The sequence below is a fragment of the Cibotium barometz genome, chromosome 29, assembly GCF_041138505.1.
Source record: "Cibotium barometz isolate CiBa-2024 chromosome 29, ASM4113850v1, whole genome shotgun sequence".
Classification (NCBI taxonomy): domain Eukaryota; kingdom Viridiplantae; phylum Streptophyta; class Polypodiopsida; order Cyatheales; family Cibotiaceae; genus Cibotium; species Cibotium barometz.
The window spans coordinates 16,490,495-16,515,461 of record NC_141074.1 but is presented as its reverse complement, the minus strand read 5'-3'; the positions used below and the strand labels follow the sequence as shown (position 1 = coordinate 16,515,461).

Below are 24,967 nucleotides of genomic sequence, written 5' to 3'. Positions count from 1 at the left end.
TGGATCCATCAGTCTAGCGTAACCCCATCCAGTCCCATGGCCAGAGCATTAGTCAAACCAAAGCGTATGACTAAAAACTCATAGTGACAAAACTTAGTTCGAAAAGCTGTCTTTTGGACATCTGCTTCTCGAATTCTCACTTGATGATATCTGGATCGTAAATCAATTTTTGTAAATTACTTTTTCCCTTGGCGTTGATCAAACAACTCATCTATTTGTGGCAAAGGGTACTTATTCTTAATCGTGAGTTGATTCAAACTACGATAGTCTACACATAACCGCATAGACCCATCTTTTTTCTTCACCAATAGAGAATTGGTGAAGACCAAGCGAAGCGCTTGGTCTAATGAATCCACTTTTAAGGTAGTCCTTTAACTGTCATTCGACTTCTTATGCTTCCTTAAAACTAAGCCGATAAGGAGACTTACTTACTAGCTTTGAGCCACGCATCACTTTGATAGGATGCTCAACATCATGGATAGAAGGTAATCCTTCTGGTAATTTATTTGGAAACACATCTTTAAATTATTGTAACAATTGCTTTAAGGATTTATTAACTTTTTTACTGTTAACATGGTTTTATTGAAAAGAAGTCATGTAAACACTATGCTCACTTAAATGACTTATGTTTTCACATGCGGAAAAAGAAATGACATCATCAAGAAGCATGTAGCACAAAAAGATGTTTTCTACTTCATTAGCTTGTACAAGGCAATTGAGTTCCATAGAGCATATAAGAGGCGGGGAAGGCATATCATGTTCACCTTGCAAGCGCAGTTTCTTACCATCTACTTCAAACTCAAAAGAATTATGCAAATAACTTCTAGACAAAGATGGACCAATGTTATATAACCACTCTTAACCTAGAATAACATGCGCTCGAGTGATATGCATAACTTGAAATTCCAAATGCATCTCATGATCTTGAATGACTAATGGAACATCATGAACTACTGTATCCCAGACATCTTTATCATAGCCGTTAAGCAAAGAAATCACATACTTATGATCACTTGGACTTTGCAACAATTTTAATTTCTTGACTAAAGTATAGTTCAAGAAATTGTGTGTGGCACTATCATCAATCATAACTCGTACTTTGTGACCTTTAACATGACCATGCATTCGAACCAACTCATGTGGTCCAAATGTTGGCACCCACATCGATGACGTGACACAACACGCATGAGTAGAATCAGCATGATAAACTTGAACCTCTTTAAGCTTACGAGAAGTCTCTAGAGGGAGCACTTGAATAGTGCACTTGCTTTACTTTACTTTGATCACGCTGATTTTTCTCATTTTTTTAAACTTGGGACACTGTAGTTTACTATGACCCTTTTCCATGCAGTGAAACATAGATTTTCTTTTTTAGCTCTTTCAAAATCTTCATGCTTCAAAAAAATTTGTGGTCCTTTAGACTTCTTAGAGTAGCCATTCTTTTGGTTAGGTCCCTTTCTTTTATTTTGACCTTGATGCTTGGAATCCTCAGACACACTAGATGTCCGTTGTGCATTCTTCACACGCTTTCTCTTTCCGACAGTGTCGCCGAAAATTTGACCAAACTTAATTGCTTCTTCTAAATTTTTCGGCTCATTTTGTTTAATTTAATTCTTATAGTTTGAATTTAATCCACAAATTTTATGAAAATCATTCATATTGTTCAACTTGAGAATGATTTCCCGATAATTGGAGATATACTGAGTCAATGTGAGATTTCTCATCTCACAATTGTCCCATGCTTCCCAATTACGATCCATCTCATTCTCTGGAAGAAATTCTTTCATGAATGCACTTTCAAATTCAACCCATATAGTGGACCGATTTCCGGACTCTAAGCTCATCCACCACTTATATGCTTTACCTCCTATAGTTAAGCTCGCTTGAAGCAGGTGTATCTCCTCTAGAGTATGATGCAATCAATGCAAGTCCTACCACTTTTGTAAGAAATTGTTGATCGCATCCTTATTACATTCCTTCTCCTCTCCATTAAAGGTCGGAGGTTTCAAATCTTTTAGAATAGCACCAGTATCTCTAGAATGAGATGTACCGACATTCCTGTTGCCTCCTTGAGCGGGAGCCACTGGCATCCGTCCCACTAAAGTACTTACAGTGGTAGAACCTTGCATATTATCTTTTAACTCCTGAAGAAAGAGGAGTATCTTATCGTACTTGGCCTCAATGTCCAAAGTAAGGAACTCTAGAGTCTTAAACTGTTTAGTGCTGACCAAATTATTATCAAGAAGATCATCATCAGTCATCGCGACATCAGGATTAGCCACTGCCTTCTCCGTGTCCGACAAATGACTAGGATCTCCACTTATGGATTCATTAGGGTTATTAGACTCCATGTGAACCCTCTAAATGTGATGCAAAAGAATAACACAAGCACCAACCTCAATTCCAAGGTCTAGGCTAGCAATCGAGTTGTCAACTTGAAGCGGAATCACCGGTGCGGTAAAAAAAAATAGAGAGTAGTTGTAGAGCAAAACACCTCTCAATAGTCCGTGAAAACAGCCTCGAATCTTCTAGAAGATTCTTCCGTGGTGGGAACGGCCTCCAAATTCCAAACCCTTTGAAATTGACCTTTGAAGTTTAAAGCTTTTGAAAATTTTCTATTCTTTTTTTTAAAGAGAAATTTCTGAATTTCCAAGAAACTTCTCTCTGCAACGCAGCAGCACTCAAGCGTCTGGGGGATGCTTCTGAATTTTCCAAATATTTGAATTTCCAGGCGACTGGTGGATGCTACTCTCCAACACCAGCAACGAGGGTCTGGCTGGCTAGGTGCATCGGCTGGTTGCGCTGGCCTAAAGAGCTAGTTTGGCTGGTTCTGTTGGCCCCAATAGCCAACAGTGGCTATGGCTGCTTTACCCGCCCGCCAACAAACGAGTCGGCCTTTGCCGGCCGTGAGTGTTGTTACAACTGCAACTCGAGGGTGCAATAAACATGTACAGGTGTCGACTCTCAGACGGGTTGCTCCACAATTAACATATATGAAGGCTTCCTTGCTCCATGATTCGCAGCAATCAACATGTTGAGGATTCAAGCTATGATACCAATGTAAGGCAGCCTACGACTGCACTTCTTCTTCTTCACCACAAGGGGTGCTGAGAGCTCTCTACTCCACCCAACCACAGCTAAAAGAGACACACCTCCAAGATTGGACCCCAACTTTTTTATAGCATATTGCTCTTCACATGTGCCCGGTCTCTCAATAGTGTCCGGCCACTCTTGGATCCACACTTGGTATTTTTGGCTCCCCTAAACCCCGTCCGTGCCTTGCGCGGACGGTCAGGCTCCCACTAATTCCGTTGTCATGGACAACAAGTTAGAGCTTGTAAGTTCATCATATCCTTCTCTTTTGGAAGCAACTTTTGCATTAACGGTACACACATTACTTGGGAATGATTCTTGTATTCTCCTAAGTATGATGGAATTATCCAGAGGGTTAGCTTACTAGGTGTTGAAACCATAGTTTGCACATCCTTTGGTAGAGACGCATTGTCCATTTCATAGGCCTGATTGACACAACATAGCAAGGGGTGGAGATTCAACTAGAAGAGACATTTCCTCAGTTTATTTCTTCATCATTGCTTCCCACATCTCATTTGCTACCATTTCTTCTATTTCAGGCACTTCATCCCCAAAGTTAGTCGTAGCCAATGGCTCGTGTGGTTCATCCCCTTGCGGTTCATTTTCAAGCACAACCTCATCAAAAGATGGAAGAATAGTTGGCTCTCTTCCTTTTTCTACGCTTGAAGTCACTATCTACGGCCTTGATTGTTTGCGAAGAACTTGCCAAAGCTTGTTCTTGTTGCAACATTCTTGCTATATGGTGACACTCTAGCTCTCTCATTATTCATCATCTACGGCCTTGCGAAGAACTTGCCAAAGCTTGTTCTTGCTGCGACATTCTTGCTATATGGTGACACTCTAGCTCTCTCATTATTCATCATCTACGGCCTTGATTGTTTGCGAAGAACTTGCCAAAGCTTGTTCTTGAAATTGTTTGAATCACCTGTCTATGATCATCTCTCCCCTTGATGCCTCATACGAGCCATAGATTCCTCCCTAATAATGTCTTTTAACACCCCTTGCTAGTTAGTCTTGAGGCATTATGTAAGCTTTTGTCTCATGAGTTGTACCTTTTTGGAAGTTGTGCCTTTTGAATTTTGAACTTCATCATACTTATCTACACTGAAGTGTTAACACTATTTAGTGAGTTTTTACTTGAGTCTTGAGTAGAGGTAGTGGTGATTATAAATATCATTCATGGTCTAAATACAAAAATAAACTAATTGGGAATTATCTAAAGCAAGAAATTAGAGTAGTGGTAAATGTTAAAATTTGAAAAGAACAAGGCATTAATGGTGTAACAAAGTAGGAAACCAAACCAAAGTTAGTCTTGAGGCATTACGTATGCTTTTGTCTCATGAGTTGTACCTTTTTGGAAGAAGTGATTTTTGAATTTTGAACTTCATCATACTTATCTACACTGAAGTTTTAACACTATTTAGTGCGTTTTTACTTGAGTCTTGAGTAAAGGTAGTGGTGATTATAAATATCATTCATGGTCTAAATACAAAAATAAACTAATTAGGAACTATCCAAAGCAAGAAATTAGAGTAGTGGTAAGTGTTGGAATTTGAAAAGAACAACGCATTAATGGTGTAACAAAGTAGGAAACCAACTTGTTTTTTGGGGTAAAAGAAGAAAATACTGTCATAGTATGATGGCTCTCTTTGTTTTCAATGTTTTATCTCTTATTGTCATGTATCGATTACAGTACAATGGGGTTTATCCCATATGGTATAAGCCTCTCTAACAAGAAACATCGATACTCTTATGGGCCACCACCTAATGATGGCATTGTGTGTGGTGTGTATGTCGGTGTAGTGTAAATGCACCCGAGAGGTAAGCCTAGTCCCGACTTTATGTATACAAATGAACACAGTGTAAGTAGACTTTATGTATACAAATGAACACAGTGTAAGTAGACTAGTAGAGTTTTAGAAGTAAGGGAAAGAGCTTTAATTTACGAGACACTATTTTTTTTTAAAGCACCAAAAAAACTTTCTAGAACCTATTCCTTAGGCAACTTAATTATGAAGGGTGAGTCCTATTCCATAACTATATGCACACAAATAACTTAAATAACAGGTAGTAGAGAGAGAGAGAGAGAGAGAGAGAGAGAGAGAGAGAGAGAGAGAGAGAGAGAGAGAGAGAGAGAGAGAGAGAGAGAGAGAGAGAGAGAGAGAGAGAGAGAGAGATGTTATACCTCAGATTAGGAGAGGGAAAGAAAAAAAAAGGGTGAGAGGGTAGTTTCAAAAGAATTATTACTAAAAGGAAACCTTAGAAAAACGCTCTTATTCTTGTAAATCTTACATAATATATTTAATGGAAATGCAAAAAACATTTTGGTGCTAATATGCACCCAAAAGGTTTTTTTGTGCATGCCATAAATTAATTAGTTAGTGGTGCAAGAGAAGAGGTCAAAATCTCCAAGGTTTGTTTAAGGTTGAAATGTTGGCCGCTCTCAAAATAATATTTTTTTAATGTTTAGCTATAAATAGCATGTATTTCTTATATAGAATCTCGCTATGTGTCCTCTTTTGGGACCCCCCCCCTCTCTCTCTCTCTCTCTCTCTCTCTCTCTCTCTCTCTTTCCTTCCACTACACTTGTGCTCTCTATGATGCAAACTTTTATTTTCCCACTAGCACGATCATCATACAGTACTCGAGCTAAAGCTGGCTGATGCCAGGAGGCATAAGAGTTACTGCCTTTCTCTTACGAGGAAAAAGAGACCTCTTTTTCTCTCTCTAGTTTTGTATCTCAGCAAGGCGGAGCTAATGCTAGACTTGGGAGAGAGGAGTTGTGGGGAGGATGGACAGAGGAGAAGCTTCGAGAGAGTTGAATAGGTATCTCGACTTTTTTTGAGGAGGACAAAGGGTGGAGCGGTAGTAGGAGGCGTGCTTGACGAGGAGGAGAAGGTGGAAGGAAAGCAGGTGATTGCTAAAATAATGAGACCTTCATTGTATTAATTAATGCCCGCGCGTAATGGGCATTAATTTATATACCATCAAAAAAAGTATGAATATGGGACCAAAATTCTTTTTTACATTAATTAATTACTTGAAAAGAAGGGAACCTTAGGTTGGGACCGTAGCATGAGGACCTTAGACCAAATGTTCAAAAAAAAATCGGGGAAGATGACACGTGGGGCTAATGGACCTGCAGGGTTCTGGAGGGTTCTAGGAAGCCTATAAATAGGCATTCTAAACATGTCTTGAGGTTGCGCTGTGGCTTGCGAGAAAGAGAGAGCGTGAACACTATGGTGCGTATGATGAACACTTTTTTTTTCCTGAACAAGATGACGAACACTGGTGGGCAATTCGTATGAGGGGCATCGATGAGTTTTTTGTTTATTTTTTTTAGATAGGATGGGGAGAAAGAGAGGCTACGTAATAGAGAAAGAGAGGCGAAAGCCAGGGTACATATGTGCTCCATATGTGTGGTTGTGTGGTTGAACGCCTGTGAGAGAGAGAGAGAGGGAGACGACATCGATTTTAAAAACTAACTAAGGTTTAAACCTTAGCATTTTTTCATCAAATTAATGCCCGTTTACGGGCAGTAATTAATATATATGGGAGTCAATAACATTTTGGTGCCATATTAAGTGTTTTTTTTAAATGCCATATGAAGTGTGAATGGAGTGTTAGAAAAATGAATAACATTTTCTAACACTTCATTCACACTTCATATGGCAAGCCAAAAGAGCCGCCGTCGGGTGGTTCCGGTGTGTGTGTGTGTGTGTCTGTGTGGGTGCGTAGGTTCGAAACCCCCCGGCACTCCTAACCCTTCTTCCCTAAACTCCCTAAATAATAATAATATATTAGAATATAAAAACTATATCCACTAAAAAAGAAAAAAAAAGAAAAATGAATAACAAATTGGCCATGGGCCCACAAGTGAGGCGGGAATGTGCAAATTTAATGTGCGAATGTGGCGGGGTGCGCTATCATTGCTCACTGCTCTCTCTCTCTCTCTCTCTCTCTCTCCCCTCTTGGTAGCTGGGCTTATCGAAGAGAAATAGATGTAAGTCCTCCAATACCCTGCTACTCGTTCTTTCATTGTGTGTATTGAGAGTTGTCTGCATGTGTGTGTAGAGAGAGAGAGAGAGAAGGTAACAGAGATTAAACATCATCATCATATTAACAGCCTCATGCACATCATTTTAACAATGCAATTGATAAGAGTTCTGAGCTTCTTACCATAGCCATGTACACAACGAGGATGGAGATGGCTCAGGATAGATTCGAGCGCTAACTTACCATCTACGTAGCTCAGCACTCTTTTACACCTTGTCATGAGCTCGCTGCACTGTTCATTCATATAGCTCCCTGCATATGTTGTGATGCATGCATACTTTTCATGATTTACATGTTGCTTAGAATAAACACACACACACACACACACACCCATGACTGAAATAAAATTTAATGTGCATTCTTAGATACATCACTAACATACAGCTCGTCTCTACAATACAATTTTCATCTTTCATGTTTTCTAATTCTTGTTCTGCCTTATCCTTCTATCTGAATGGGGCCCATGTGTTATTCATGTGTGTGGGCGTCACTCCAGCAAATTCCCACTTGCCTGCACACATACTTAGCCTGTTGTCGATGGCGTTGCTCCCCTTGAATTCCCTTGGAAAGTGCTATGTACACGGTCTCGACGATGGATATGGCAACAATGGGTTGCTGCTTGCTTTTCCAGAGGATAGTGGTCTGGTTGATCAGCATGGCACTGCCTCTGGTGGATCGCCGACTAGATGGATCACCTGCCGAATCTGCATCCACACAAACAATCATGTTGAAGGTGTCGGTGGGCTGTTTGAGATACACACTCAACGTATTCGTTGCTGTGGTGATGCCAGCTCTGGTACAAAGGCTGGCCCACATCAAATTGTCAATAGGGTGCATCATAGCTGTGAGAATTTTTTGCATCTCATTGTGGTGGGAACCAAGGTATGCACTAATTTGGTTATTTTTCCTATGCTACCCGTCGCGCTCCCGGAGCGTGTTCGCCCGCACTAGGTGAGTGACTTTCTCATGATACCAGTACTTTGGTCTATGTAAGGCCAGCCCCTTCTCTTGTTTGTAACACACTCTTGTGCTTGCATGTTGGCTATTCTAAGCCCATTGTATTTATTGCTAATTAGTCAAATCTGTATTGCCAGTTTCTTGTGCATCTCTCTTTCTCTCTCTCTCATAAAGTAGGCACGGGAGCGCACACGATCTGGCATTCATTGCACTACATGAGCAGGTAGTGGAGAGAGTCCGTTGTCCAGCAGGATTGACAACAGAGATTGCTAACACCGTCGGTGTTAAGCAAGGGTGCCCTTTGTCTCCGACCTTGTTTGGACTATACATAGATGAGACCTCTGATTTCATAGGGGAGGTGGTTATGGGCCACCATTATCCTGGCTTTTGATTACATTGATGCTATATGTTGATGATATATTCTTGCTTGTCGACTCACAGGAGGGAACACATGGATACCTTGGGGGATTTCTGTACTCGGAGAGGGAAGACCAAGATTATGGTTTCATACCTTTGGGCGAGTGATGAGAGATACAGTGATCACATACAGAGGCAGTCAGGTGGAGGTGATGGGCACATGTGTACTTGGGGATTACCTTCACTAGGTGGAGGCAGTTTCTCCATGAGACTGGCTTCACAAGACAGATTGACACGAGGATATGCAACTCTGGACGAGTGTTACTAGTCCCATTTTCAGGAGCTCTGCACGAAGGGGTGGCTTTTTGATACCTTGGCTGTAACAGCTATGCCGCCCCTGTGTGGGCCCCTAGCCTATCTATGGAGGAGTGGAGGCAGATTGAGCAACCCCAGGTGCATATGCTATCCCGGATGATTCGCAGCAAACCAGCGATACCACATGAGATAGTGCACGCAGAGTTTGCTGCATCTCCCATGGTAATAGAGGCCCTGTTTTGGATGATCACATTCATCCAGAGAGTCAAAGCTATGGACCCAGGACCGAGACCCAGGACCGACTCTGCCTGGAGTCATCACAGAGGCTTGTTCCATGTGGTTGTCACCGTTCATGGTATGCGGGCCTCTCCAAACACGGGCTTGAGATGGACATACTTCCCCCCTTCCAGTATGATGACTCCCCATACTACCGACTCTCTCATGTATAGAGGAATCAACATTCACCTTCTTGTTTAAATCCTAGGAGATCTTATTCAGCCCGATATCCCCCTGCTTCTTGCATTCCTATGTTAGCAGTCAGATTTGTGTATGTGTCAGTCAAGGCCCCCATTTTGTATGTCCGGGGTGCCTAGTTTTTGTGTCCAGTCTTGGTTTATTTTTGTCCAGTCTACAGGTATTTTTTTGCAGCCCAATTTGGCAGTTTTAGGCCATTTTCCCTATTTTTCACATTTTTCCCCTCATTATTCATGTTGTGAGGTCATGAGAGTGCCCTATTGATACCTCTGGCAGGTATGTAAGTGCACCTCTCTCCCCACTTTCCCGTTGTGTGATCGAGTGCCCTCACCCACAGGTCCATCTCTGCACCCTCGCATGGGCTCTTTAGCATTGTGTTCAGCAGATCTTGATTTATACATCAGCGTTTTCATAGTGTGCGCGCGCGCATGCAGTATTTGCATTCTCTTCTTCTGTCATCATTTTCCCTGCCCATTCTGACATGGTATTAGAGCAGAGTGCTGATCCGGCTGCAGTTGAAGACTGAAGCGTGAAGAGAGGTGAATTGGCTGTGTTTTTGGTGCCGTTCGGGACCAATATGGTGGATTTTTGCTTGCTGTTTTTTCTGCTATGGCAGCGTTTTTCAGCTTTGAAGGCGAAGGAGAGGGCCGGCTGCGTGATCTTGGAGGACTGGCAATATTTCTCACACTTCCCTCTCTGTGTTTGACTCGCATCAACCCCTTTCACACGACCAATTAGCGGTGATGGCTGAAACAAGTGAGGAGAACGAGATGCAATAATTCTTTATCGGAAGATACCGAGTCTATTGACATTCCCCAACCGATCAGCAGTTGGACAGGAACAATTTCGGCATCTGGAAAGTCATGATGGAGTCTGTGTTGGAGAGTTATGACTTGGTCGAGATGATACAAAAGAATCTACCTCGACCCGATCCAGATGTAGCCGGAATCCTTCCTGCACAGAAAAGGAAGAGGGTTAGAGAAGGAATGTGTTGGGACCGGCTTAATGCACACATCCAATAATTTATCTTCATGAATTGTACTCCCCATGTAATTGGACACATCAAGCAAATGACAGTGGCAAGGAACATTTGGCTCGATCTAGAGTAAATGTATAATTGAATGACCCCAATGAAGAGAGCATCCTTGGAGGTGTAGATGTGCAATCTTGATCCAATGAAGTCTGCATCAATGAAGGATCACATCAACAAGTTGCAAGCATTGCAGTAGGAGGTGTTTCAAGTGGGGAAGGAGATTTCATCCGAGGACATGGCCATCACTTTGTTGTCTCATTTTCCGGTCAAGTATGGGGGATTCTATTCATCCTTGATCATGTTTGGGAGGCGCACTGCCATGACATGCGAGGAGCTCCTTCCAATGGTCTTGGATCAGGAGGAGAGGTTTAAGAACATCTCTTTCAGGGGACTCGAAAGCCCTAACAGGGCAATAACCGAGGTGCAATCGCAACAAAAAAGGGAAGGCTCCTCAAGCAAGGGAGGAAAAGAATTCAAGCCTCAATCCGAAGCTGACTTGAACTGAGAGGCCCTAAAGACGTAAAGAACATGCAATGAGTGTTGAGGGCATAGTAACATGGAACGCTGTTCCATAGCCTTGGGAACGAGGGAACGCGTTCCATAACCTGTGTCGTTCCTGTTCCCGTTCCGCAAATGTGCATCCTTGGCTAAAGGCATTCTAGGTCTAATTTTTGAGTAAATGAGATTTTTTGTATTTTTTAATGATCATATCATATCGTATGAGAGTGGTGTATGACCTTGCATCTAAAAGGCTTGGCAATATATGCCCTTGCATCTCCTTAGCTTGCAAATGGCAGCCATATGGTGATGACGTGTCGTTCCCATTTTCTTTTCGGGTTCTCGTTCTTGTTCCAGAACAGACCCCCGTTCCATCTGTCCGTTCTCGTTCCACGTGACTATGGTTGAGGGAAAGGTCACTAATGGCGACAGTGTCCACAAAGAAGATCCAACAAGGAGACTGGATTGATAGCACAATTTCTAGCCTATGTGCATTTGGAAGAGTTGGATGTGGAAATGTCTTCTTCCAGCAAAGGTGGCGCTATAAGGTGCAGAATCTAGAGAGTGGATTGTAGACAGTGGTGCTTCCAAGCACATGACTCCGAGCCAGGATGGGCTTCACGCTCTTCGTTGAATGAAGGGGAAGATCCAAATTGGAGATAAGTCTACAATTTCAATCCACAGTGAGGCTCAAATCAACCTAATCCCATATGGTAAAGGAGGAAGGCATAGTTGTGTCTGTGTGTGTGGGTAAGAGAAGCTATGTTGGGACATTGCTTGCTAGGAAGCAGACCCTGTGCTTAAGCAAGGCTTCCCTTGCTTAACAATTAGAAGAGCATTTGCTTAATAAAATTTGGTGGCTATCACACGACTAAGGCCACATGCATAGATGGGATCAAACTGTGCGCACAATTTTTCCTTTTTCTTCATAAACTTACGGTTTTTTTCCAAAATTGGTTTAAAATATCCCTCCTATAAATGTAATTCTGTAACGTTTTTGAATTAATATACCCCTCCTGATGAACTCACGTGCTACACTTACATATTTTTAGGTGAAGTCCCTAGGGCTGCGTGCGTGAAGTGTTGCACACAGAATCTTGCGCGCTCAGCTTTGTGCATGTAAACTAGGGTTGACAGGAAGCACATGGTGAGCTAGGATTGAGAGAGAGAAAGAAAGATTATATTAACGTCTTTTGGAGACCAAAATGGCCTATGAGACAAAACTTGTGTACAATGATCATGTCCCGTCGACATCACAAAAGAACTGAAAAAAGTACAAATGTGTATATGGAATCAAAAGTTCCAATATGATGGGCAACGTAGGAGAGGGATCTATATCTAGGCTCAATGCAGCGCTATATCTCTATCTAGTATGCCAAGAGGGATACAAAGTATGGTAGATGCACCTATCTCCATCCTGTACTAAGAGCTAGCTCATACATCAGGCATGTGGCGAGATATCTCCCCATGTGTGCTAAATCAAAGCGAGAGCGACATGTTGCCTCTTGCCTAGCTCTGTGGGCGAATCTGTGTGCTTGGTGGAGCCTTGGAGGACGAGGTCCAGGTGGTCGCGGTCTCCTCATAGCTCGGACCTACGTAACTCTAGACACTGTCATGCCTTGGTGTTGTACAGCGGGTGGGTGTGTCGAGCATGCTGTGGGGTGTGAAAATCCTGGAGTAGGCACTGGTTATTAAAAACTGGTAATCTTGGCTTGGGATGAGGTAGCACGCTGGCTCTGTTGTTGCTATAATAATCTGTCTTTGATGGCGTATCTCCATAAGGAACATCCCCAGGCATCTCTGATCGGGGTACCGCATCACCCTGCTAAGTGGACCAAAGCCCTCTCTGAACAAGCAGTGGTATCTCCCTCGGGATTTCATAGTATATTGGGCATCTGTATACATAGTGCTCCGTTGTCTCCACCTTCCCATGACATAGTCGGCAAGTGTGTGCCTCCCTCGGTACTCGATTTCCTGCCCCTCAATCTCTAGTGTGTGAGAGGATACACTGAGCTGGCCATCGGTAACTCACATAGCATGGACATATACACCTAGGTTGCAGGAAACGTGAGCCCATGTTTCCCTCAGGCTTACACGTTTCCTTGCTAGGAAACATTGTTTTTTTTTTTGGCAAGGTCCAAAAATCCTTTTTTTTTAATAATGCCACGTGGCAGATTTAATATTAAAACAAGGCGAGGAATTGCTAAGGCCTGGCTGCCTTTACGAGAGATGTTTGAAATTGTAAATAGTTTAGCCATTCTAGCCTTTAAATTCAATGAAATGAGGATTCACGATTGATAACATTTTAAAAAAATTTGATGTTTGATCTCATTTGGTTTGGCTTTTATTCCTTCTAAAAGTAGCATGTAGGTAGAGAGAGAGGAACGTAGAGAGAAAAGATAAGGAGAGGCAAGAATAGGGGAACAGAGAAGAGAGAGGAGCTGAGAGTGATCAACATAGAAGGGAGGAGAGGAAAATGCTAATTTTTAATTTCTCCATGAGAAGTGGAAGGAAAATTTGGTTTTTTAGTCACTTACGATTAGTAGGGTGCCTGTATACAGACAGGCAGGCCAAAAAACATTTTTGGTCTTTGTAGCTTGGCAGAACTTGTGCATACAAAAGCCAACGCTCAAGAACTGGTGCATACAGTTGCTCTATGTAACACAAACATCTCTGTGAGACTCTCTCTCTCTCTCTCTCTCTCTCTCTCTCTCTCTCTCAGATTTAGGCTATACTTGCCATGTAACAATTGTAATGTGTATGTCAATTAATGGAAGCATGCAATGAAGGTCTTGTTCTTTTTGTTGTGTACTTTGTGTATTAGAAATTCTGCGTTTTGCTATTTTTCTTCATGGAATCTTTTCTAAAAGTCAGCCTAACCCCGAGGTTTCCAATTGACCATGTTTGCCATTTCCATGGTCACAAGGGACGGGGGACGGTAACGGGGGATGGGGACGGGAACGGGACGGGGGACGGCCATAAGTAGGGAACGGGGACGGGGGAGGGAAAGACGCTTTAAAAATACTTTTTTTTAAAGTTTTTCTACTCTTCTACTTTGGAAGTACATCAAAATGAGCACAAATTTTTTTTTTTCCCGAGAAAAAAGATCCTTCAATTAATTAAAGAGAAAACAGCCACAAAGGGCTAAGTACAACCACGAAAGGCTAAATACAAACTCGCCTCATGTAAGGGTGGGAAAATCATAAGGGGGAGAGTTGCTTCTCCTCCGGTGGCTGCTCTATGAGGAGAAGGCTATCTCATACAAGGGGGGGGGGGGGGGGGGGGGGGGGGGGGGGGGGAAACAACCACACAGGTGGTCTGCAGTGCCAAATGGGGTCATCGCCTCTATCTGTAAGGAAAAGGCCAGGCCTCCAAAGTCTCCAGAAGGCTTCTCGCTACTTCCGCATGCAGTCAAAACCTCCCTACAGCTTCCCACACTGACCGCGGAAGGTGTGAATGATGTCGAGCCATATGCCCTTGATGGTCTCAGCCCGCCGGCAGAGTGTGGGTACCCTTGATGGCCTCGCTACATCTAGCACGCCAGATGTGCCAGGCTGCTATGCTACTGCAAATCTCCCAACCTTGGCATGAGCCTGGACGCCAAACAGTGAACACCTACAGGTGGGGCTGTGATTGGTACTACTGTAATACCATGGTGGGAGACTTGAAGGGCATGGCCTCCCCCATCCTCCTCGTAAGTTGTCATGTGCACAGTGTGTATCTACCGTGTGCTACACGCACACAAGACTAGCTTTGAGGTTTGGGGAAGCTTGGAGCTAGGCAGGCTGATTGGCGAGCTGAGTTAGGGATAGACTATGGACGGGCGGGCGCCCAAGTGTGGACGCCTGATGACCGGCCAAGAGCCTATAAAAGGGTGGCCAAGGTTAGTCATTAGTTCATAGAGTCTCGCGTGTCTTTGTGAGAGCTCTATGGTTAAGAGCCTGGATCTAGTGCAGACGTGCACCTGCTTTATGCAGCCAAGGCCGACAGCAGTCTTGAGGCTCGTGAGGGTAGTTTCGTGGCGGTATGGGACGTCACGAGGTAGAGATTGGTTGGTACGTCCATCTAGTTAGCTCAGCTCGTGGCTCGGTGGGGATAGCCAAGACTTGTGGGCTTGCCGACGGCTGTCAAGGTTGGGAGGTGAGTCAGGCAAGCATCCCCTTCATGTTTGTTTGGTTTGTTTGCAGGTTTCGAGTCTTGTATCAGGAGCGTTCTACGAGGAGATCCTATGGGGATTCGACATAAGTCTTGACCACTCTAGCCTCGGTGGCCCAAGCGACAATACCCGAACTGATAATCCGAGTCGATGCCCTGCCCATAGCAAAGATGCGGAGAATCCGTTGCCTAATCTGCTGAGCCTTCGGGCAATCCCAAAGGCAATGTCGCTGAGACTCCTGAGGGTGGCCGCACCTCGGGCACGCTGTTGGCCGCCCTGCGACTGCCAGCCAAGTCCTCACTGCCAGACTCCTATGTGTTGTCAACCAGAGGAAGAGAGTGATCTTCCTTGGCCGAAAGCTATCCCAAAGCCTCTTCCAAAAATCTGAAAGGAAGCGCTGTGATAGGCCCTAAGATTGCTAGTGCGCTGTAGTTGCCAGTGTGCCATCTATCTCCGACATCTGGATCCTGCGAGCGAGCCTTGCTGTATATGCAAAGAAAGGGGCATCCAGAGTCTCCACCCGATCTGTGGGATCATGCCAGGTCCACTCTCCAGGGTCCCATTGCAACCGCGTGAGAGGTCGGCACTCCCAAATCCATAATTGCCAAAATCTCTCCCTGGCCACCTTGGCCGGTGCTAGATCTATGTGCCATGCACGTGCCCGAAAACCAATCACCCTCACCCTTTGCAAGGTGCAGCCTATGAAATCCTCCAAGGGGTGCTCTGATCTCTCTAATATGCCATGTAATCCAATAGAAAAAGTGAGTAGACAACTGTCCTCATGTGCTCCATAGACTACCACAAGAATATCGTGTATGGTGAACACACCTAGCCCTATCGGGGGGGTCGGGTATGGAATAGGAGTCAGCGACTTCGGAGGAATAGTTGAGTCAATGTCGATGCTGAGCCTGTCTCTACCCCGGATCCCTGCCAGGCATCTCTCTTGCTCCTCTTGAGGTAACTGCCTGTGTGCAACCCAATCTCCAAGAGACTTGGCTGGTCCCATGCTCAAGGCACCCCAGGATATGTGCAGTCGGGCCCCTAGCATGTGGCCACTGGGTAAACGGATCAGGGGGTTCCAGATCAAAGGCTGCCGAAGCTGCTCCTCTGAGGCCACTGGAACAATCTGTCTGAGGGTTGCCTGAGATGATCCTAAGCACAAAGTAGACTGGCTGTGAATCTTTCCTGAGATGATCCTAAGCACAAAGTAGACTGGCTGTGAATCTTTCCTCAAAACAGGAATAAAACCATGGGCTCGCATCTCTGTGAAGATCCATCTAGTACTCTGCAGCCACGGGCCTCCAATGCTCGGAGTGCGGGCTAAAATCCGGGCCAAGAGGAAATCCTTCCAAGGCTCACCACCGGGTTGGAGTCCTCTAACAATCAACTTGCCCAATAGGGCACGGCTCTGTATAACTGGATCAATGAGACCTAGCCCCCCTCTGCTATGTGGCTGAATGATCACTCTCCATGCCAGCTTGGCCCTGGCTGGCCTCCCATCACTTCCGGTCCACAAGAAGTTCCGGATCAAATGTTGTACCTGGCCAATACAAGCCCGAGAAAAGGCCCAGCACGAGGTGATGTACCACATGGTTGAAGGAGATATCACAGGCGGAAGCATAAACAGTAAACATATGAGAGAGTGCAAAGGAGAATGAGAGAGTTGGACAAGATCACCTTTTATGACAGCAGTAAAGCTTTACAATGGGAAAGGCTGTTGAACTATGTGCAAGGGAAATGGATGATAGAGTTTACAATGGGAAAGGCCAGTAAACTGGATGTTGAACTATGTGCAAGGGAAATGGATGATAGAGTGAATAATGGGGAACTCCTTATATAGTGTATGAGTGAGCTGGCCGACTGCCTCTAGGGCTGGCCGACTGCTTATAGGAAAAATAAATAGGAGAAATACAATAAATACCTAGATAAATGGTAAAGCCCCAGAACATTGAGATGCACAATTCTAACACCCCCTCTGCAGCTCATAGTGTGCAAGAGTCGGAAGAAGATAAGTCGATGAAGATGTAACCATGGATCCTCTAGCACCGTGAATACTGGAATCACCTCGGAGAGAGCACCCGCCAACCTATTTCCTCGAAACAAGATGCCACCACGAACAGCAAGGAACTTTGCTTGGCCACAAATTCCTACACCAATGTGCAGTGAACTACAAAAATAGATGATGATCTACTGGACATACTGCGCCCATAATCCCCCACAGTGGACGGAACACATCACGTCCTAAAAGCCTCGAACAATGAACTTGGAACAGATCCAGTTCATAATCTTTGCTGTACCAAAGATAACCATGTCCTGTTAGATGTCTAATGCTTGGAACTCTGAATCACGGTCCCCATGCACCAGTAAATGGAGTTGTAATCAGCCCCCTCTCCCACCCACAAGCCTCTTCTGGCTTGAAGCACATAGGGGGAAACTGCATGTGTACTAGAGAAGCACACCATCTGGGGTCTCCTGAGCCAGAAGCGCCTTGGGAGTCCTAGAAGTGGTACTGGAATCTGTATCACTATCCTGTGTCATGTCTTTGCCTTTTCTTTGAGATGAAGCCTTTGCCCTTGGTCTTGTCCTTCTTCTTGGACAAACAATCCTTGGACAGATGTCCTCTTTTCCCGCAAGAGAAATAGCGACTCCGACCTTTCTTCTGAACTGAGGAAAGTGCCTGGTGAGAATCGTTGACCGACACCTTCAACTTACCTTGCTAGATGAGAACGGACGACTCCTCCAAAAGTAGGGAGCTAAGATCATCAAAGTCCAACTGAGTGGAAGTGACTTGTTGGCACCGCAAAGATTGAGAAATAACATCATAGTCCGGAGGAAGCTAGGTGAGGATAAGAGCAGCCAGCTGAGAAGAGGACAAAGCAGCACCCATAGCCAGTAACTGGTCATGGATAACCTTGGCCTTCATGAGAAAAGAATGCATGAAATTGCCTTTAGGAAATAACAAACCGTAGAGCTGCCCATGCAAGGTAACTGCTCTCATCGATGAATCTCGTGCAAAGAGATCCTGCAACTTTGACCACACCTGATGAGCACTGGAGAGAGTTTGCACTGCCAGTGAGACCTCCTCGGTGATGGTCCGCACAAGCACAGAATGTGCCTTCGAGTCCCGATTCTCCCAGTCTTGTAATTCCACAGTAAATTCATCCTCCTGTTCCTGAGTCCACCGCCTAGAGTTTTGAGGACGCTCGGGCTTCCTTTCAGTGCCCTGAACAATGTCCCACAAACCCTTGTGGATGAACCAGATCCGCATCTGAAGCTACCAATGAGCATAGTTGGGTCCTTTCAACTTGTCATCTTTGTTCGTACAGAGGGGGAGCCATATCCACAGCAGCAAAGAACAAATCTCAGCTTTCAAACACTTTTCTCAAGTGCTCTCCAACGAAGCGAGGCACCAGGAACAATCAGCCCCCTCTCAAACCGTAGAGAGAAAGAGGCGGGACAGCAGCACAACAGTCCAAGATCCGCTGGGAACCTCCTACCGGAAGGGCAGGGACTCATGGAGGAAGAAGACAATGTAGGGCCACTTGTCTGGCACAAAACAGATGCTGGTGCAGAAAACACAGCCACAACTCCACCTTTTACCTCTGTACAAGAAAATGCAGCCAAGTGAACTGGCCGGATTGCCTCTGTAGGAGAAAACGCAGCCACCAAAACTGGCCTGCAGCAAACAACCGGCTGGCTGGACCTGAAAATGCAGCACTGTTGGGGAAATGCAGCCATTGTTGTCACAGATCTGCAGCCGGGAGAGATGTGGAGAAAAACGCACATCAAAAGGAGGGAAAGGTGGGCAGATTTGTAGAGTTTGGAGCAGCTTGGACCTAAGCGTATGATACCATGAAGGAGATAGCACAGGCGGAAGCATAAATAGTAAACATATGAGAGAGTGCAAAGGAGAATGAGAGAGTTGGACAAGATCACCTTTTATAACAGTAGTAAAGCTTTACAATGGCAATGGCCAGCAACTGATGTTGAACTATGTGCAAGGAAAATGTATGATGGAGTGAATAATGGGGAACTCCTTATATAGTGCATGAGTGAGCTGGCCGATTGCTCACAGGACAAATAAATAGGAGAAATACAATAAAATACCTAGAGAAATGGTAAAGCCCCAGAACACTGAGATGCACAATTCTAACAATGGTGGCAAGCAGTACTCGGTTTGCCACCATCACTCTGCCTGCTCGGGATAGCCTCGTCGAGCTCCAGTATAGAAGCTTCTTTCGAATACTCAGAAGAAGCGGAGCGAGCTTCTGCTCGGGAGAGATATCAATGCCAACTTGGCAGCTGAGGTATCGGACTGGAGTGCCCCTCGAGATCCATTGGAAAGCCTCAACTGGCCGCCGAGTCGGGGTGAGTGCTGAGCCTACCCAAAAACCACACGACTTGTGCCAGTTGATTTGTGCTCTTGATGCACGACAGAAAATCTCTATCGCCTCCGCAAATCTCTGGAGATTCCCAACATCTCCAGCAAGGTAGGCTGCTGTGTCCTCCTCAAACTTTGAGTTCGGCAGCTCCTGCATTCGGAGGGGAAGGCGCAATCCTTGAAGTCCGGTCTCTTGGGCGGAGAGAAAACTACTCATGGCCTCGGCAACAAATAGAAAAAGGTACGGTGCCAGAGGACAGCCCTGTCGAATCGAGCGGGAAAGAGGGAATCTGTCGCCTCGGGCTCCTTGAATGAGAACTTGGCTGTGAGATGCTACATAAAGTCCCGAGACTCCGTGAATCCACTCCATGGGGAAACCCATCCGGCTCATAGTGCCCTCTAGAAAGCTCCAATCCACCCTATCATAAGCTTTCTCAAAGTCAAGGAGTAGCACAATGAGGTCCTGCTGTCCCATCCTGGCCGAAGCTGTCGCCTCCCAACAGGTAAAGATGTTGTCTAGAATACTCTGATCTTGAACAAAACCAGTATGAGTGTCATGGATCAAGTCTGGGAGGGAAGGCTGAAGTCGCTTGCTGATGGCCTTGGCCAAAATCTTGTAGGGTGTCCCTAAAAGGGTGATGGGTCTCCACTGTTGGATCTCCAATCTATCACCAGCCTCCTTGGGAATCAAATGTATCAAGCCCTCTATGAGCCTCTCTGGCATGGCACCTATGAGCATAATCTCATTGAAGGTAGCGCGAAGGCCACCTTCCATGAGGTCCCAATGGCGAAGAAAGAAAGAAGCAGGAAGCCCATCTGCCCATAGGCATTTGCCCCTGGGTCATGCCTTCACCGCCTCCGCTAGCTCCTCTGCAGTGAAAGGGGTCAACAAGAAAGACCGAAGGGAGGGGGGAACCACCTCTCTCGTGTGTCTCCAATTTCTCTCGCGTGTATCCATCACCTGGGGGGATAATGGGGCACCAGTGAGAAGAGACCGGAAGAAATCCGTGGCGATGGCTCTCACCTGCGGGGGATCGGAAACAATAACTCCATCTTGGCCACGTAGCCTGCGAATACCGTCTCTCACCTGTGATGGTCGGCTATCTCAAAGAAGTCTCCAGTAACTCTGTCACTAGTTTGAGTCCAAAATGAGCATAAATTTACACTAAAATGGTAAGCTTTTGAGTCATATTAACAAAATATGCCGATCAAAGAGTGAAGGTGTTGATGGTTGATTGTATTAAGTAGATACAAAATGACTCAAGAGTCAGGACTAAGCCTTAAGGAGGCACAATACATGGAAGGACAAAAAAGGCTTAAGCATGGAAAGACTCAAAAGTGCTAAAGCCTAGAGCTAAGTAGTAAGACCCATGAATCATGATCCATGAATGATCATCCACATGAAGTGCTTGCCTCATGGTCATTGTGCCAAAGAAACATCAAGTTCATCCTCACTCTCATCCTTACTGGCATGCTGCTATACTGCACCTCATCCTCTTGTTGCTCTTCTTGTTGACTCATCTCCCACTCGGTAAAGGGATCTGCCTTCTTGGTCATGCTCTTGCAAAGCATTCGCAAATTCGCGCCGACGAAGACAAGGTCACTGTCACGCTCTACCCCAAGTTGGTTTCTCTTCCTGGAGGCAATGTGGTTGTAGGTGCTCCAAAGTTTCTCCAAGAAAGAGGAGCTGATGGCCTGGCCAAGTAAGCGAATGGCCAGCTGTTGTAGCTCTGGTCCATCCAAACCAAAGTCCTCTCACGATAGAGCAGCACCAACTTTGGAGCGGTCGATCTGTGCATCATGTCAACCATAGGAGCCATGAAATGATCTTTACATGGAAAGCTGGTCCCTAATCTTGCACCTGATTGATACATCAGGCACAAGATGGTCCAAGATGATCCTCCACCCAACGCTCACCTCTTGGTCGCTCTCCTGCTTGTTGCCTTGGAATTTAGGGTCCACCACATAAGCTGCTCCATGCAATGGAGAGTAGTGGGAATTCCACCTTCCTAGACACAAGGCATGGATCTCCTCATATTTGTCTTGGTTAGGCACGAAGTCTTTCAACTTCTCTATCATGCGATCCATGGCCTCGTAGACCTTGCCTATGCATGGTTGCATAGCATCTACAATCCTCAATAGGTGGACTATGGGCCTCACCATAGCATCCGTGGTCTTCACACTCTCCCACCAAGAGGTGTCATCCGTAACCTACACTCCTGGCCGGGAGAGTGTGAAGACCACGGATGCTATGGGCCTCACCATAGCATCCGTGGTCTTCACACTCTCCCACCAAGAGACGTCATCCGTCCGTAACTCACACTCCCGGCCGGGAGAGTGTGAAGACCACGGATGCTATGGGCCTCACCATAGCATCTGTGGTCTTCACACTCTCCCACCAAGAGGCGTCATCCGTCCGTAACCTACACTCCTGGCCGGTGTTTGTACGAGACTCTTGCATGTCGACAAACTCGTTGCTAAGGAAAAGCCCCCTCAAAGCACCACTACAATCCTTCAACCGGCCCAACATGAGGAAGTTGTAGGCAAACCGGGTGTCAGATTATTTGAGGAGAGAGAGAGAGAGGACCACTTGTTGAACTCATGCCGAAGTCGTCGGTGTTTGAGGAAAAAGGAGACCATGTTGTTGGTCTCTTCAATGAGCGGGCTGATTCATGGCAATGCCCCTATGTCCTTGAGGAAGTTGTTTAGGCAATGAGCCATACAAAAGGACACCGTGACATGTCCATACACACCTTGGAGGATAGCTTCTATTGCCCTACACATGCCCATTGGTTGTCGGCCAGCATTACAGCCTCCCTATGGGTTGTCGGCATAGCAAATACTCCAGCTTGCATATAAGCTAAACCCATGATTTCATTTAGAGCATTAGTCCTCCATAGAGTATAGCTTGCATAAAATCATGGCTTACATCAGCATTGGAGTAGATCATCATGGCACCATGGCCTAGAATACTTCAAGGCCATGGTGCATTGTAGAGCAAGCGGCCGACAACACAAAGCGGCAATGGGAGAGAAACGTCATTGTGGATGGATGGAGCGACACCCACAAGAGGAGTATTCATGGCGTGGTTGCATATTCCCGCGGAGAGATGTACTTCATCTCATCTCATGATGCGTCCGGCACCGAGAAGAGCGCGGATGTGCTTGCGGCGGAGTGGGCTACCACCATGGAGATCGTTGGCCCCAAGCATGTAGTGGGCTTTATTGCGGATGGGGAGCCTTCGAATAGGGTGAAAGCAATTTACTAATGAGAAGGGGACTAGTATGATGAAAACATGAATGATGAATCGGCGATTGCACTTACCTAGCCGCTTGAAAGGTAATGTGGTTGTGGGAGAAGAAGCGGGCCACCACCATATCCACCTTCTCCTTCAACTTGGGGTTCCAATTCTCCCCAAGTGTAGATTGTCGCCATGGGCCGCGCAAGGGTTGAGAGGCCGTGGAGATGGAGGGTGCCGGTGTGATGGATGGAGCAACATTTCGACTCGATCGTGAAGGCGATGGTGTGCATGATGCCGATCGGTCCTATCCACCACATGACTCCATCGTAGAGGCTTGAGTTCCTCTCCCCATCCACGGCCACTCGTGGTGTCCTTGCTGCTTCGACCGCCTTGTAGAATTCTCCTTCAAGCCTCTTCCAACTTCCAAGCCTCAAGGAGTCAAGCCTCACACTCTCTCTCCCCCTCTCAAGCTATCAACTTTCAAGTGAAGCCATCTTCAACCATGGCATCCTCCTCACGTGCCGGGGCATCCCATAGAAGGATGACGGGATGGACATGGTGGGATGAGGTTAACTACAGCCATCCGCTCATGGAGGCGGTTCTCAGCCATGGGCATGCAAGCTTTGCCCGTACCCGCGAACGGGTGGCGCCGACAAAGTGCGAGCCCACCTCTTGCATGAGAGTGGGCATGAGGTGCGGTTTTGCACGAATGTCACGCCCGAAAAGACACGGGAACTTGTGTTGTTTGAAGCTTGAGCAATGAGCAATGAGACTTGAACTTTCTTGACTCTAGAGGCTTGAAGGTGTGTGTGTGCTTGTTCTTATATAGATAGGCAAGAGTCTTGAAGACTCGAAGAGGCAAGGCAAGAGGTCCAAAAGGAGGGCCTAGAGGGCCACTATGGCCCTTGTGACTATGGGCCAAAGTCCTTGAACTGCCCAAAAAGGCCCCCAAGAGGACGTCCCCAACGGTCAGAAAACAGTCATAGAAGTGACCGTTAGACCCCACACCGTCTGCCCAGATCCGTTCCCATCCCCCTGTCCCTTGTAAGGGACGCCTCTAGGGGGGATGTCTGACTGTCCCAGACCATCCCAGTTCCTACCACGTCCCGTCCCGTGTCCCCTGTGACTAAGGCCGTTTCCTTACCTATCTCAAGGCTTGCCGTTTCCTGTTCGGAAACGTTTTCGGCAACTTAGATACACACATCCATATAGCCTGGCCTCTAAATAAAACCATCCTTTGTCAGCTGTAGAAAATGATCCATGTAGTGCTGCATCTTGGTGGGAAGCGGGCGTGCAGCGTCGGTCCATGTCCCTCTGATGTATAGCTGTAACAAATCATCTCTCATGATGTGGTTCCTCTCCACTCGGGAGAGGCGGGAGTATGAGCAGTCCTCATCATACTGGAAAGGGGGAAGTCTAACCATATCAAGCCCGTGCTGTGAGAACCAATGGAGCACCTCTGTCCGCCTGAGGTTGCAATCCTCTTGGATGACTCCAGGGCCTGTCTGGACAGTAGGTTTGGATCCATGGCACTCTTTGAATGAAAGCCACTCTCTTGAAAAGAGCCTCCACCATCGGAGGTGGAGCAAACTCTGCCCGAACAATATCGTGTGGAACTGATGGTATGCTGTGAATCATCTATGATAACATGAGTATCTTTGGGCGCTCTATCTGTTGCTAGTCTCTCACTGAGGCTTGGAGCCCAACATATTGTAGTCTTGAGGGCCTGGGCATGCAGGACATGTGCTTAACCATAATGGCTTGAGCATGCATAATTTGCTCAACAAAATTATTCATTTTCTTATAAAAGGTCAGGAACAAATGTAGAGGCACACGTGTCAGAGTGTGGAGCCGAATATGATCAAGAATGAACGCAAGAGCATGAGAGAAAGAAAGAAGAAAGAAATATATATTAACGTCTACGAGATGGATCGGCACAATAGTGTGCATCGTCCACTCAGCCGGAAACCCCTCTGACAGAGCTCTGTTGAAGAGATGAGCAAGAAATGGTGCCAATGTATCAATAGCATAGATGAGATGCTCTCCTTGTAATCCTGTATGATCTGTCGCCCGTCCATGTTGGAGTCGGCATATGGCCCTCCTAACCATAGGTGGGGTGAAGAAGGTGGAGACTGTGGAGCATGGCTCTGTGGGCTGTGGTATAGGGGGCTGTGCAGGCACATCATAAAGTCTCTCTGCATATGTCTGCCAAGTCTGAGGATCGGCAATAGGTGTGGGAGGACGGGGCTCTCTGAGTCTCCTCCAAGCAGCAGCAGCATCTCTGCTCATGAGCATGTGATATGTGTCCCAGTACTGAGCCTCCTCATAAGCTCGCCGCTTACGGCGGGTGAGAGTATGCATCCTCCTGCCTGCCTGCCTGCCTCTGGGTGATCTCCCCGCGAGCCC

At 46.0% G+C, this 24,967-nt stretch overlaps 1 protein-coding gene across 3 annotated transcripts in view; it reads left to right on the top strand.

The window, feature by feature from the left end:
- Positions 1–7,008: 7,008 nt before the first annotated feature.
- LOC147621904 (Nucleolar histone methyltransferase-related protein) overlaps positions 7,009–24,967 on the top strand; it is a 100,246-nt gene continuing 82,287 nt past the window's right edge. For 2 of the 3 annotated variants that reach the window (XM_086822924.1, XM_086822922.1), the window contains exon 1: positions 13,319–13,458. The gene's annotated coding sequence lies outside the window, so the exon portion shown is untranslated. Of the gene's footprint in view, positions 7,097–13,318; positions 13,459–24,967 lie in introns of those variants that run through there. The other variant, XM_086822923.1, reaches the window with a different exon arrangement.